Consider the following 14,038-nt stretch of genomic DNA (forward strand, 5'->3'; position numbering starts at 1 on the left):
CCTATCAATCTCAATGCACGTGTGAAAATGGCGGCGACGCGCGGCTCCTTATAAAGAATCCGAGTCTCGCGAGAATCCGACAGCGGGATGATGACGTTCGGGCGCGCTCGGGTTAACCGAGCAAGGCGGGAGGATCCGAGTCGCTCGGACCCGTGAGAAAAAAGCTGAAGTTCGGGCGGGTTCGGATTCCGAGGAACCGAACCCGCTCATCTCTAATATACACACACTGTGATGACACACACCATTAAGAGGCCACCCATTCAATCACGACACAACCATTCAATCACATGCTACTCACCACACAAACTGCTGCAGTATATGGGACAGCATGCCACATGGCTTACTGGCCCTTTCTTAACCTGGCTGCTTGCAGAGTCAGTGGAGACTGAGAGACAGCAGCAGCCGCTGCCTGCTCTCACCCGGACGGCTCTGTTTCAAAGAAGACTCAGGAGTCAGGCACGTTCGTGTACTGCCTGTGAGGAGCTGCTCGTTATCGCTGCAGCTCCCCCTACAGGCAGCCAGCCGCCTGACAGTGTAGGGAGCTGGAGCAGCCGTGTATTGTATACACGCAATGGAAAAAAAAAAACATCTTTCAGCAGTGCTGATGATCGTCGGTCAGGGGGGCCCCCTAAGATTAGAGGGCCTGGGGTACTGACCCCCTGTGACCCCCCCTTAATCCGGCTCTGATATTGGGGTCTATGTACTAAGCCTTGGAGAGAGCTAAAGTGGACGGAGATGAAGTAGCAACCAACCAGCTCCTAGCTAACACAGCATGGCTGGTATTTTATCTTTATATCTTTATCTTATGGTATCTTTACCATAATGGGCATTCTCCTCTATTAGGACCTGATTCAGTAAGGATTGCAAATTCTGCTAAGTAGCAGAATTTGCAATCCTTTGGATTGCATGCTGGGGGCCGCCCAGCATGCTAACCACCCCCACCCCCCATGATCACTAAAGATAAGGTATCCTCCTGCCGGCGCAGCCTGGTTGCACCCGCAGGAGGCCCACCGCCATTTTTGTGATCACAGTGGCTGCATGTGATGTCACGCAGTTGCCCCGATCATGCCCCTGTCACGCTCACCATTTGACTGGCACCATCCCCGTTTCTCTGTCGCCACCCCCGCAATGCTCCATCGCTGTCTTGGAAATGGAGTGTTGCTGCTCCTCCCAGTAAATTGCTGACCCTACACATCCACCTGCAGGGCGATCGTAAAAATTCCGGTTAGATCGCTATTTGCGATCCAAATTAAATTAGCCCCTTAAAGCGCTCCTGATTCAAAGTGTGGCTTTTAAACAATAAGAGTAATGCTATAATTTAAGTTTAATTATATTAAGTACATCTAACTCTGTACCCTTTCTATGTACTCCCCTTCTGCATCCACACATCGCTGCATCCACAGCCAAAGCTGTGCTGTGGCTCATTTTCTGTCATCTGTCGCAACAGCTCCGTCATTTTCTTTTTTACCTCAATAACTGATGCAAAACAGGTTAGCTTAAGTACAGATTTGACTTTAGGGAAAATAAAGACGTCACACGGGGCTTGGTCTGGTGAGTATGGAGGGTGTTCTAGCACTGCAATCTGTTTCTTGGCCAAAAACTGCTTCACAGAGAGAGCTGTGTGGGCTGGTGCATTGTCCTTATGGAGGATGAAACCATTTCTTCAGATTCTTTCCCTCAAAGTATCTAGAACATTATTGTAGTAATGTTGATTTACTGTTGCCCCTTCTGGTTCTCAGTTTGTCAAAATAACACCCTTGATATCAATGAAAACAAAATGGCTTTTAAATTGGTTTTGCTATGATGAGCTTTCTTCATTTTTGGTGATGATGGTGCTTTCCAGTGCATGGGCTGGAGTTTTGTCTCAGGGTCATACTGGAAGATCAATGTTTCATCACGGGTAATTAATTAGTTTATCTAAAAAATGTGAATCCATTTGAATTTGTTACGAAATGTCTGTACAAATTTTCTTTCAATTTTCTTTCTACTCGGCAGTGAGAAGCCTTGGAACCATCTTAACACAAACTTTTGTCATGTTAAGATCTTGAGACAAAACTTATCTAACAGTTTCTTTGGCCATGTTTACCATGTCGATGGTCAATTCAAACAGTTTTCTATTTTTTTTTCCAAATTTCTGTTTGCTTGATGTGCAAGTCCTTCTGGAATGTTCGTCATCTTCGCCATCCTCACGACCGTCACTAAATCATTTGCGCCACGGAAACACACGTGCACATGACATACAATCTGCCCCGTAAGCAGAAATATTTGGTGGCCGTTTTGTTCAGTTTAACTAATTTTGAACTAAGCATTTTTACAATGCACAGGGAAATTACAACTTTTTCAAATGCTGCGTGACAGGAAACTACCTGTGAGGGAGGGGGGAAACTTGCAAAACTATTTTGGGATAGAGCATGGTCAGTGATCACCCACTCGTTTCTATCTCACACAGTATGGTATGTTTTTTACAAGTACAGTCTCGGAATTTAATAGCCACACCTCGTAAATGCAGCTCCTTCAGACCTACAGAAACATGTGCATACAAATGATACAATACTTATGTTTGAAAGCAAATCATCTGTACCTGCTAGAGGGCAGGTGCAAATACACGCAGATGATCAAGAGAACTTGTCATAAACCAGTAATATACGCTGCTGATGAAAAGGAGAACACTCCTCCAAAGTTTACAACTCTGTGCATGGAAGGCAATATGCATGTAACGCCCATTTACACGGTAACGTGTTTTTCTAGACTCATTTTGAATAATGTAACTAAAATCTTCAAGCACGTAAATGTTATAAGTAGTAAAGGGAGAGCCTTGATGCCCCTCTTACTCTCTTGGTAAATTTAATACATAAATTAGTCTAAAACTGGCATTATTTTAGGATTGAGATTTAGGGGCAAGTTAGAGTTAGGGTGGTGGTGGTGGGGGTTTCACGTTTAGGGGCCACTCGGAGAGGTTAGGATGCATGGAGGGAGGTTAGGGTTAGGCTGCGGGGAGGGGGGATTAGGCACCACTGGGGGAGGTTAAGTTTAGGCACTAAGGGGGGATGGTTAGAGTTAGGCTGCGGGGCAGGGGAGGGGGGGTAGGTTTAGGCACCACCGGGGGGAGGTTAGGATCAGTCACTAATAGGTGAGGTTAGGGTTAGGCTGCAGGTTTACACTCTTACCTCCCGCCTGTTGGGATTACAACTATTGGGATGCCGAATACCAGCAAATCATACTGAACCCAATAAAGGAGGTGGTCCTTCATCCACATTTCCACACATTTTCAGATTTATCGACCTTTTAGTTGCCAAGCTAATGAACACCGATATCTATCGGTGGTCCTGTTAGAAAGTTACTAATATTGGGCAAGAGGTAATTACCTTACTTTGGCACATATTTAAATTCACTGTCCCTTTTGATCCTAAATATTACCTACTCCCCTTGACCCTCCCCAATCTTACCCGACACCAAAACAAACTGCTCTGTCTCATTGTTTTTGCCATGACCTGTCAAATAGCTGCTGACTGGTAAAAACCCCTCACCATCCCCTATGCAGGCAATCATATCCCGCATTTGGTACGTCTATAAATGGAGCACATGACCGCAATAATTCGTCAGTCCCCTAAATTGTATAACAAAGTTTGGTCTCCCTGGCTTCCTTCTCAAAATTTCCCCTCCCCATATGGCCCTTGACAGTTTGACATTTTGATAACTGGATCATCTGACAACTCAGTTTAGTTTTTAAAACATTGTGGCCAGAGATCACCCCTCCCTCTCTACTTTCTTTTACTCTTCCTCCCCCAATCCCTTTACTCATTTGCTCTATTTCATTTCTATCTCTTTCCTTTGACGGGTCACCACACCGTCGCTGTGAGATGCTCTTCACGCTCTGATACTTACCGAAATACTGGTTCACCTCATTGATATTTGATTCTTTTAGGGAAATTTACTCAGCTCCCGATTTTGACCGAGATGGTGTTTTTTCTTCAAAGTGTCATCTCGGGAATTTACTAAACTCAAATCACGGCAGTGATGAGAGCATTCGTATTTTTTTGGAACTCAAAGAAAAAAATTACGAATGAATACACCATCGGTCAAATACGCCTGTAATTTGGTAGAACTCGGTAATTTACTAAAAAGTGTAATTCACAAACACTGCCGGCAATAGCCAAACACTGAGGTGAAAAAATACAAATTGTAAAAAAGTGCTAAAATAAAACAGACCTGCTTTTTTTAACCGTGTTCTGATAGGCTTGCACGGATCCATGAGATCCGTGCATGTTTATCAGTGGGAAGGGGTGGGAAAGTGTTAAATTTGTTGAAAAAAAATGCGTAGGGTCCCCCCTCCTAAGCAAACCAGCCTCGGGCTCTTTGAGCCGGTCCTGGTTGAAAAAATATGGGAAAAAAAGTGACAGGGGTTCCCCCATATTTAATCAACCAGCACCGGGCTCTGCGCCTGGTCCTGGTTCCAAAAATACGGGGGACAAAAAGCGTAGGGGTCCCCCGTATTTCTGAAACCAGCACCGGGCTCCACTAGCCAGGTACATAATGCCACAGCCGGGGGACACTTTTATATTGGTCCCTGCGGCCCTGGCATTACATACCCAACTAGTCTCCCCTGGCCGGGGTACCCTGGAGGAGTGGGAACCCCTTAAATCAAGGGGTCCCCCCCCTCCAGCCACCCAAGGGCCAGGGGTGAAGCCCGAGGCTGTCCCCCCCATCCAAGGGCGGCGGATGGGGGGCTGATAGCCTTTTTGACAAAATGTGAATCTTGTTTTTAGTAGTAGTACTACAAGTCCCAGCAAGCCTCCCCCGCAAGCTGGTACTTGGAGAACCACAAGTACCAGCATGCGGTGGAAAACCGGGCCCGCTGGTACCTGTAGTACTACTACTAAAAAAATACCCCAATAAAAACAGGAGACACACACCTTGAAAGTAAAAGTTTATTACATACATCCACACCTCCAACCATACATACTTACCTATGTTCACACGAGGGTCGGTCCTCTTCTCCATGTAGAATCCATGGGCTACCTGTGGGAAAAATTATACTCACATAATCCAGTGTAGATCGGTCCTCTTCTGTTCTTTTTGTAATCCACGTACTTTGCAAAATAAAAAAACGAACACCCGACCACGCACTGAAAGGGGCCCCATGTTTTCACATGGGACCCCTTTCCCCGACTGCCAGGAACCCCCCCTGACTTCTGTCTAAGAGGGTTCCTTCAGCCAATCAGGGAGCGCCACGTCGTGGCACCCTCCTGATTGGCTGTGTGCTCCTGTAGTGTCTGTCAGGCAGCACACGGCAGTGATACAATGTAGCGCCTATGCGCTCCATTGTAACCAATGGTGGGAACTTTGTGGTCAGCGGTTGACCAAAAGTAACCTCACCGCTGACCGCAAAGTTCCCACCATTGGTTACAATGGCGCGCATAGGCGCTACATTGTATCACTGCCGTGTGCTGCCTGACAGACACTACAGGAGCACACAGCCAATTAGGAGGGTGGCGCTCCCTGATTGGCTGAAGGAACCCTCTTAGACAGAAGTCAGGGGGGGTTCCTGGCAGTCAGGGAAAGGGGTCCCATGTGAAAACATGGGGCCCCTTTCAGTGCGTGGTCGGGTGTTCTTTTTTTTATTTTGCAAAGTACGTGGATTACAAAAAGAACAGAAGAGGACCGATCTACACTGGATTATGTGAGTTTAATTTTTCCCACAGGTACCCCATGGATTCTACATGGAGAAGAGGACCGACCCTCGTGTGAACATAGGTAAGTATGTATGTTTGGAGGTGTGGATGTATGTAATAAACTTTTACTTTCAAGGTGTGTGTCTCCTGTTTTTATTGGGGTATGCCTAGTTGGGTATGTAATGCCAGGGCCGCAGGGACCAATATAAAAGTGTCCCCCGGCTGTGGCATTATGTACCTGGCTAGTGGAGCCCGGTGCTGGTTTCAGAAATACGGGGGACCCCTACACTTTTTGTCCCCCGTATTTTTGGAACCAGGACCAGGCGCAGAGCCTGGTGCTGGTTGATTAAATATGGGGGAACCCCTGTCACTTTTTCCCCCATATTTTTTCAACCAGGACCGGCTCAAAGAGCCCGAGGCTGGTTTTGCTTAGGAGGGGGGACCCCACGCATTTTTTATTTTTAATTTTAACAATGTTTTATTTTTTACGAAAGGTGCACAATGAAGCCCAGCACGGATCTCACAGATCCGGCCGAGATTCATTGTGTTAAAGTCGGCAGTGTTTTACATTTCACTCCCGTAAAACACTGCCAAAAAATACGAATGACATCGACATCGGTAAATACGAAAATGCAGAATACGACAGCTTAGTAAATTAGTCGTAATAAATTCAAAAAGTTGCAAATTTACACTTTCGATGTCATTCGTGTTTGAACTTTAACCTCATTCGGAAAAATACAAATTTTAGTAAATTTACCCCTTTGTGTTTATTATGTTGTTTGCTAATCTGCATTCTACAATAATGTGTTCTGCTTGTTGTATTTCATTGTGATCCATTCAATAAATTGTGTTTACAGAAAAAAAAAACAACAACCGATGCTGTGGGTTACAGGAAATCATTGCTTTTTGCCCTATGTAATAAAAAAAAAGCCTCCATGGAGTTCAACTGCTCAATGTCTTCATCAAAGCTTTTAAGCTGTATACTCTGATAAAACAAGAGTTGAAGGTGATCTTTTATGTAATGTTTACACCAGTGAGGTGCTGTGAGGCACTGGCTAGTATCAGAAACAGATTTACACAGACATATATGATTTGTGTTAGATAATGGTGCACTCTGTACCTGTCTCCTCATGCATAGGACCTCATAGGTGCATCCTCTAGTGTTTGTCCCTCTAGTGTCTGTGTCTCAGGGAGGCGGAGCCCAACACTGATATCCTCCATCTTAGAGATCTGAGAGCTGTGTGAGAGAGAGACTTCAGCGTTCCTCCATGTTCTACATGTACCGCGCTGCCGGAGCTAAAGACAGAGCTGGGTGGTGCATTCCTTCTTCACAGCGGGTGTCGGACTGCACAGGCGTGCAGTCCTCCATTCCTTACCACCGGAGCCATACCCCGCAGTCCTACCACAGCCACATATACTACACTGATAAGTACCGCTAATACACTGTGTTACACCGCAGTACTCTGCCAACAATTTGGTGGTGAGTTTTGACTTTTAAAATTAGTTTAATAGCACAAAGATTAGAATAATACAACGACTAGAATAATACAAAGATAATATAAATCCTGTTCCTCTGCAGAATTCATCGTAGTAATAATAATAATACTTGAAAGCCTTGTGGTCCCTTAGTCATAGTATTCAGCATCCAAGGTTTTTCTTGGATTGAATTTTTTGGGGTTACTTTTTTGTGGCTTGCCAGTGGATCCTCACACCTTTGCAGACCTGCCCTCTTTAGGATCATGAAACAAAACATTGGCCCTCATTCCGAGTTGTTCGCTCGCAAGGCGATTTCAGCAGAGTTACACACGCTAAGCCGCCGCCTACTGGGAGTGAATCTAAACTTCTTAAATGTGCGACCGATGTATGCGCATTTTTGCGATCAAAAACGAGTTAGCAGTTTCTGAGTAACTCCAGACTTACTCTGCCTGTGCGATCAGTTCAGTGCTTTTCGGTCCCGGCTGACGTCAGAAACACACCCAGCGTTCGGCCAAGCACTCCCACCGTTTCTCCAGACACGCCTGCGTTTTTTCCGGAAACGGTAGCGTTTTCAGCCACACGCCCATAAAACGCCATACATCCGCCCAGTAACACCCATTTCCTGTCAATCACAATGCGATCGCCGGAGCGATGAAAAAGCCGTGAGTAAAATTACTTTCTTCATAGTAAAGTTACTTGGCGCATGCGCAGTGCGAACATTACGCATGCGCACTAAGAGAATTCTCACTGCGATGCGATGAAAAATACCGAGCGAACAACTCGGAATGAGGGCCCTAGCCTATAGACAAGCTATACAGATACTCTAAAGGTGGTAGAGCACTCTTAGGATAAGGAAGGGGGAGAACAAAACTTGATCAAACGTAACTTTTATTTTGAATTACATCTAAAAGGCCTAAGATGGCCTGTATAGTCATAAAAACTGACATTGGCGAAATATAAAGACAATACAAATCATAGACGTAAAATGCACACAATAAAAAGTATCCAGGTAGAAGGTGTACGCAATTTTACTAATCAGTATAAGTGCATTTAATGGTACCCACAAATAAAGCAGTCAGTAGGCAGGACTACCTGGGCACGGTCAGAATTCTGTTGTCCCCCATGTGTAAACAGTGAATGGGGGATGAGAGATTCTTACTGGTGTCAGTCCTTGGAAAATAAAGATAAGCCATAGGAGGGGACAGTTTTTCTTTTCTGCTTTTGGTTGATGTGTGCTGGACACAGCGCAACCAATGAGAGAAATACTCGGCTGTCCCCTACAATGGAGAAAAATAGATAGAAAATAAATGTATATACATTTGATGTGATGGTATGCACCAATGAGTTGGAATATACTAGAAAATGGTGGAATATATGTCTATGTATTTGAAACAGATATTGTTATAATCTTATTGGATACAATAATCAAATGATAAATGAAAAAAGTTTATGTTGAAAAAATAGGATTTTAATACCTACCGTTAAATCCTTTTCTCTTAGTCCGTAGAGGATGCCTGGGACTCCGTAAGGACCATCGGGTATAGACTGGATCCGCAGGAGACATGGGCACACTATAAGACTTTGAATGGGTGTGAACTGGCTCCTCCCTCTATGCCCCTCCTCCAGACCTCAGTTAGAAAACTGTGCCCAGGGAGATGGACATTTTGAGGAAAGAATTTATTGTTTAAACACGGTGAGTGTCATACCAGCTCACACCACGAACATACCACAAAACGTGACATTCAATAGAATACCAGCCAACGGTATGAACAATACACAGCCACATGCTGAGAGAATATGTAACACAACCAGTGTGTCAACACAACCAATAACAAGACACCGCATATCATGGCATGCACAACGTCAGCAACAACCTGACAGAAAAGAAACACCACAAGAGTGTAACCATAACCAACATGGTATTCAACAACAGCGCATGTAACGGCATGACCAACAACAGTCACAAAATGACTGAACTCAACGCAACATGAACGTAACTATAATCAAACTGCAGATACAGTCCGCACTGGGACGGGCGCCCAGCATCCTCTACAGACTAAGAGAAAAGGATTTACCGGTAGGTATTAAAATCCTATTTTCTCATACGTCCTAGAGGATGCTGGGGACTCCGTAAGGACCATGGGGTTTATTCCAAAGCTCCAGACTGGGCGGGAGAGTGCGGACGACTCTGCAGCACCGATTGAGCAAACATGAGGTCCCCATCAGCCAGGGTATCAAACTTGTAGAGCTTAGCAAAAGTGTTTGAACCCGACCAAGTATCCCCTCGGCAAAGTTGAACCGCCGAGAATCCTCGGGCATACGCCCAAGAAAAGCCCATATTCCTAGTAGAATGGGTCACTACCGACTTCGGCAACGGCAGTCCAGCCGTAGAACGAGCACGTCGAATCGAATCACAGATCTAGCGTGTAACAGACTGCAGAGACGCAGGCGCCCCAATCACGCTGGGAGCATACCGGACAAACAGAGCCTCTGTTTCCCCAATCCGAGCCAAAATTGGCGACATAAATATACAAAGCCCTGACCACATCGAGAGACCTTGAATCAGCCAATGCTTAAGAAACCACAGGCATCAATAGGCTGGTTTCTGCGAAACACCGAAACCACTTTTTGGCAGAACTATTATCCGAGTTTTAAATTCCGCTCTATCCACCTGGAAGATCAAACGGGCTCTTGTGAGACCCAGCCGCTACTTCCGACATCCGCCTTGCAGATGCCAAAGCCAAAAGCATGACCTCTCTCCAAGGGAGAAATATTTAACACAACCTTTCATAAAGATTCCAATCATTGTGACACAAGAAAACGCAGCACCACGTCAAGTTCCCATGGTGCAAATGGGGGCACAAATGGAGGTTGGATGTGCAGTACTCCTTCCACGAAGGACCGGACTTCCGGAAAGGTTGCCAATATTTTTTGGAAAGAAAATTTATAAGGCCAAAACCGCACTTAAACGGAGCCTAACTTTAGGCCTGCACCCACACCTGCTTGCAAAGAATGCAGAAGAACAACCCAGCTGAAACTTCCGTACTAGCCGTCGTGGATTCACACCAAGCCACATATTTTCTCCAAACATGGTGGTAAGGCTTTGCCGTTACTTCTTTTCTAGCCTGAAGAAGTGTGGAAATGACTTGGGAATACCCTTTCTGGCTAGGATATGGCGTTCAACCGCCACGCCGTCAAACGCAGCCTCGGTAAGTCTTGATACACTCACGAATCTTGCTGTAACAGTTCGTCACGTAGAGGAAGAGGCCAGTGATCTTCTATGAGTAAATCTTGAAGAACTGGATACCAAGCCCTCCTTGTTTAGACCGGAACAATGAGGATCGCCTGAACCTTTGTTCTTCTTACGTTTATCACCTTCAGAAGAGTGAAAACGAAGGGGACACATAGACTGACTGAAAATACCCAAGGTGTCCCGAGGACGTCCACCACCATAGCTTGAATGTCCCCCGACCTGGAACAATATCCCTGAGATCTCTTGTTGAGGCGAGACGCCAACATGTCCAATTGAGGCACTCCTCCAAGACTTGTCGCTTCAATGAAAACTTCTCGATGACGACTATTTTTCCCGAATGGAGATCGCGTCTGCAGAGGAATCTATTTCTCCGTCGTTCACATCCGGAACGAAGACTGCTAATATAGCTTTTCCAGTCTTTCCACCCAGCAGAAAACTTTTTTCGCCTCTGCCAATGCTGCTTTGCTCCTTGTTCCGCCCTAGTGGCCTACTTACACCACTGCTGTCAAGTTGTCAGACAGAATTAACACGGGCAGATCACGAAGCATATGTTCATTGAAAATAGCTCTTAATTCAAGAAAGCTTATTTCAGACAAGCTTCCCAGCTTGACCTTTTCCTCTGAAAATACTTCCCTTGCAAGGACTGCTCCCCAGTCTCGGAAATCTGCATGCATGGTGACCGGGATCTCATCCTGGATTCCGAACCTTCGTCCCTCTAGGAGGTGAGAACTGAGCAGACACCACAGGAGCGATATCCTGGCCATTAGGATTATATTCCGGTGCATGTGCAGGTGAGACCCGGACCACATTTCCAACTGGCCCCGTGAAAACCACTCTGGCATTTTACCTGCTCACCGAAAAGGCCTCTTAGGCTGCACCCATCTTCTTCCTCAACGGAACATATTGATGGATTGTCACAGCAAATCTGATCCGACTCCGGATCCTCAGACCTCTTTCCACAGGAACACACAAAACTTCAACCGTTCAGTATCTACTCTGATACCCACCTCCGACCTTTACGTGCTGGAGCTCCCTGGCCTGAGAGATTCCATCCTGTAGTTCAACTTCATAAGGAGAAATCTTTGTTTCACGTTTTTTTTGTTTTGTTTTTTTTAACAGGGACAGCAGGACAATGCCCTGAACCTGACGCAACTCTGGTATGTCGTCGCGTACTACCTCCCCTTCCAGAGGGGAAACGGCAAGATCTATTTGAAAAATCAGTGAGGGAAACCATCTGTAAACACCAGTATGTCCCCCTTTGGATTCTTTAATTAACTCACAGGTCCAAGTCCATTTCTGGACTGACTGAAGAGTAGTAGACGAGTTCCCACCAGAGTGGGCTCCAGCCAGAAAGACCCAGCGACATGCGGTGGATGTGGCAGAAATAGAAAACGACATCCGCTTTTGCGAACCTAACAAGGCTGCAGAACTCTTACCTTTTCACCTTCCACAATCTGCACCGAAAGGGAAAAAAGAATGGTATCGAACCAGTTAAAATGACTGCATCCCACAACAGAATGCGTCACCAACCGTTGTGATGGAATCTAACTCACGAAGTTAGACTTACCAGTGGTATCCGCCGTGAATGACTGAACTGAGGCCTCCCCAAACAGCGGTACACCGTCCCAGGGAAAAACTCCAGTATCTCTCGGAGTCAGCCTCAGCAATCCCCCCGCCACACCTCTTGTAGTCGCACGGGTTATAGAGAAGAATCAAAATAAGAAACATCCCCTACTCTCTTTAGGGTAATTCTATCGGATGGCTTTCCGAATACAAACTCTCCCCCATGTGCATGTAATGCAAATAACTCCAAAGCATATAAATAAAATATCACTTAGCTTACTGTGTACGATCCTTTGTGACAGGGCCCCGTATCGACCAGGAATTGACTTTCACAGTATTCTATCCGCGGCGGGAAAAGAATAATCATTCGGACTCCTTGTAAGGATCTGAGACCAACTCGTCACGGCCGACCTAGAGCTATATCAACAGAGCAACCAGCACATGAGAAGGAATACTTTTACTTCAGCATTCATTAGAAATCGTATAATGTAATACACATATACACACATATCATTATATGCATGGTATATATATATATATATATATATATATATATATATCATACATATAATCGGATTGTCCGGAACCGTCGGGTCCCTAGTGACATTAATGTGTTGTGAATGTGTATGACCATGTACTGAATGCCCCAGTTGTGGATCTAACAGGAAACCTTATGGTCGACAGAAAACCTAGTATTCGTCGACAGCAGGTAGTAGTAACCAGCCAAAATAACCTTCTTGCGACCCAGAGGGGTCCAAGGGAAGTATACATATATAATTTTAATAACACTCCCCCACAAATATTACCATGTCTGTGCTCGAGCTACAGGCCCATGGAACCGTACCATACATATACATATAAATATATACACAGGTATAAGGCAGTTACAGCAAGTTAATTTACACCCAGTAATAACAGTTGGTGCCGACAGGGTCACCCACATAGTACTGTGTCTCCCATACAGTGTTTACTTTTGAAAAGCATACAACTACCGACCTGCTGACACTGCATCTACTGAATCAAGTACCAACAGGCGTCGGCGATGCCGACAGGGATCCCCATAGCTGTTTGTGAGAGAGCACTCCCGCATGTCGACACATGTGGACTAAAAAGCTATAGTGGTTATATCTGACAGGGAACACACAGACATATATTCACAACACAATGATTTCATGCCCATTATCTAAAATAGTGCTGTATATCCCTCTATATAGCACTAAAACACTGTGCCCCCCCTCATGTGCACTATACACTGGCTTTGGCGGGGACATGGAGAAAATGGCGCTGAATCCTGTTGTGAGGGCTAAGCCCCGCCCCTTCTCGGCGCGCTTCAGCCCCGTAATTAATATAACTTTTTATGCTGGCAGGGGTCCGTATAGAAGTAGGTCTGACTTCTCTCCCCTCAGTCCCACGAAGCAGAGAGCCTGTAGCCAGCAGGTCTCTCTGAAAATAAAAAACCTAATAAGTCTTTTAGAGAAACTCAGTAGAGCTCCCCTAGTGTGTGTCCAGTCTATCCTGGGCACAGAATCTAACTGAGGTCTGGAGGAGGGGCATAGAGGGAGGAGCCAGTTCACACCCATTCAAAGTCTTATAGTGTGCCCATGTCTCCTGCGGATCCCGTCTATACCCCATGGTCCTTACGGAGTCCCCAGCATCCTCTAGGACGTATGAGAAATATATATTTGTACCCTACTAAATAGACATAGCATATGCAATTACATGTATAAGTGCATATGGTGATTGTGATTAAAGATGAGAAGACAGGACTAAAAATCACTTTCAGAATTCTGCTGTCCCCCATGTGCCATGCAGTAAATGAGGGATGAGAGATTCCTACTGGTGTGTCCTTAGAATAATAAGATATCAAATAGGGCCAGGCGGTTTTTCCCTTCTGCTTTTGGCTGATGTTTATATAACACAGCGCAGCCAATGAGAGAGGTACTGGACCGTCCCCCTATTGATAGAATAAGAAGAGATGTATGTTTTAAGTACAGAGTTGTCGCTCAATGCCCATTTGTATGAAGATCTTTTAACCGTGGTTGTGCTCTCATATATAGTAATGCCAGAGATAATT

The sequence above is a fragment of the Pseudophryne corroboree genome, chromosome 1 (assembly GCF_028390025.1).
Source record: "Pseudophryne corroboree isolate aPseCor3 chromosome 1, aPseCor3.hap2, whole genome shotgun sequence".
Taxonomy (NCBI): domain Eukaryota; kingdom Metazoa; phylum Chordata; class Amphibia; order Anura; family Myobatrachidae; genus Pseudophryne; species Pseudophryne corroboree.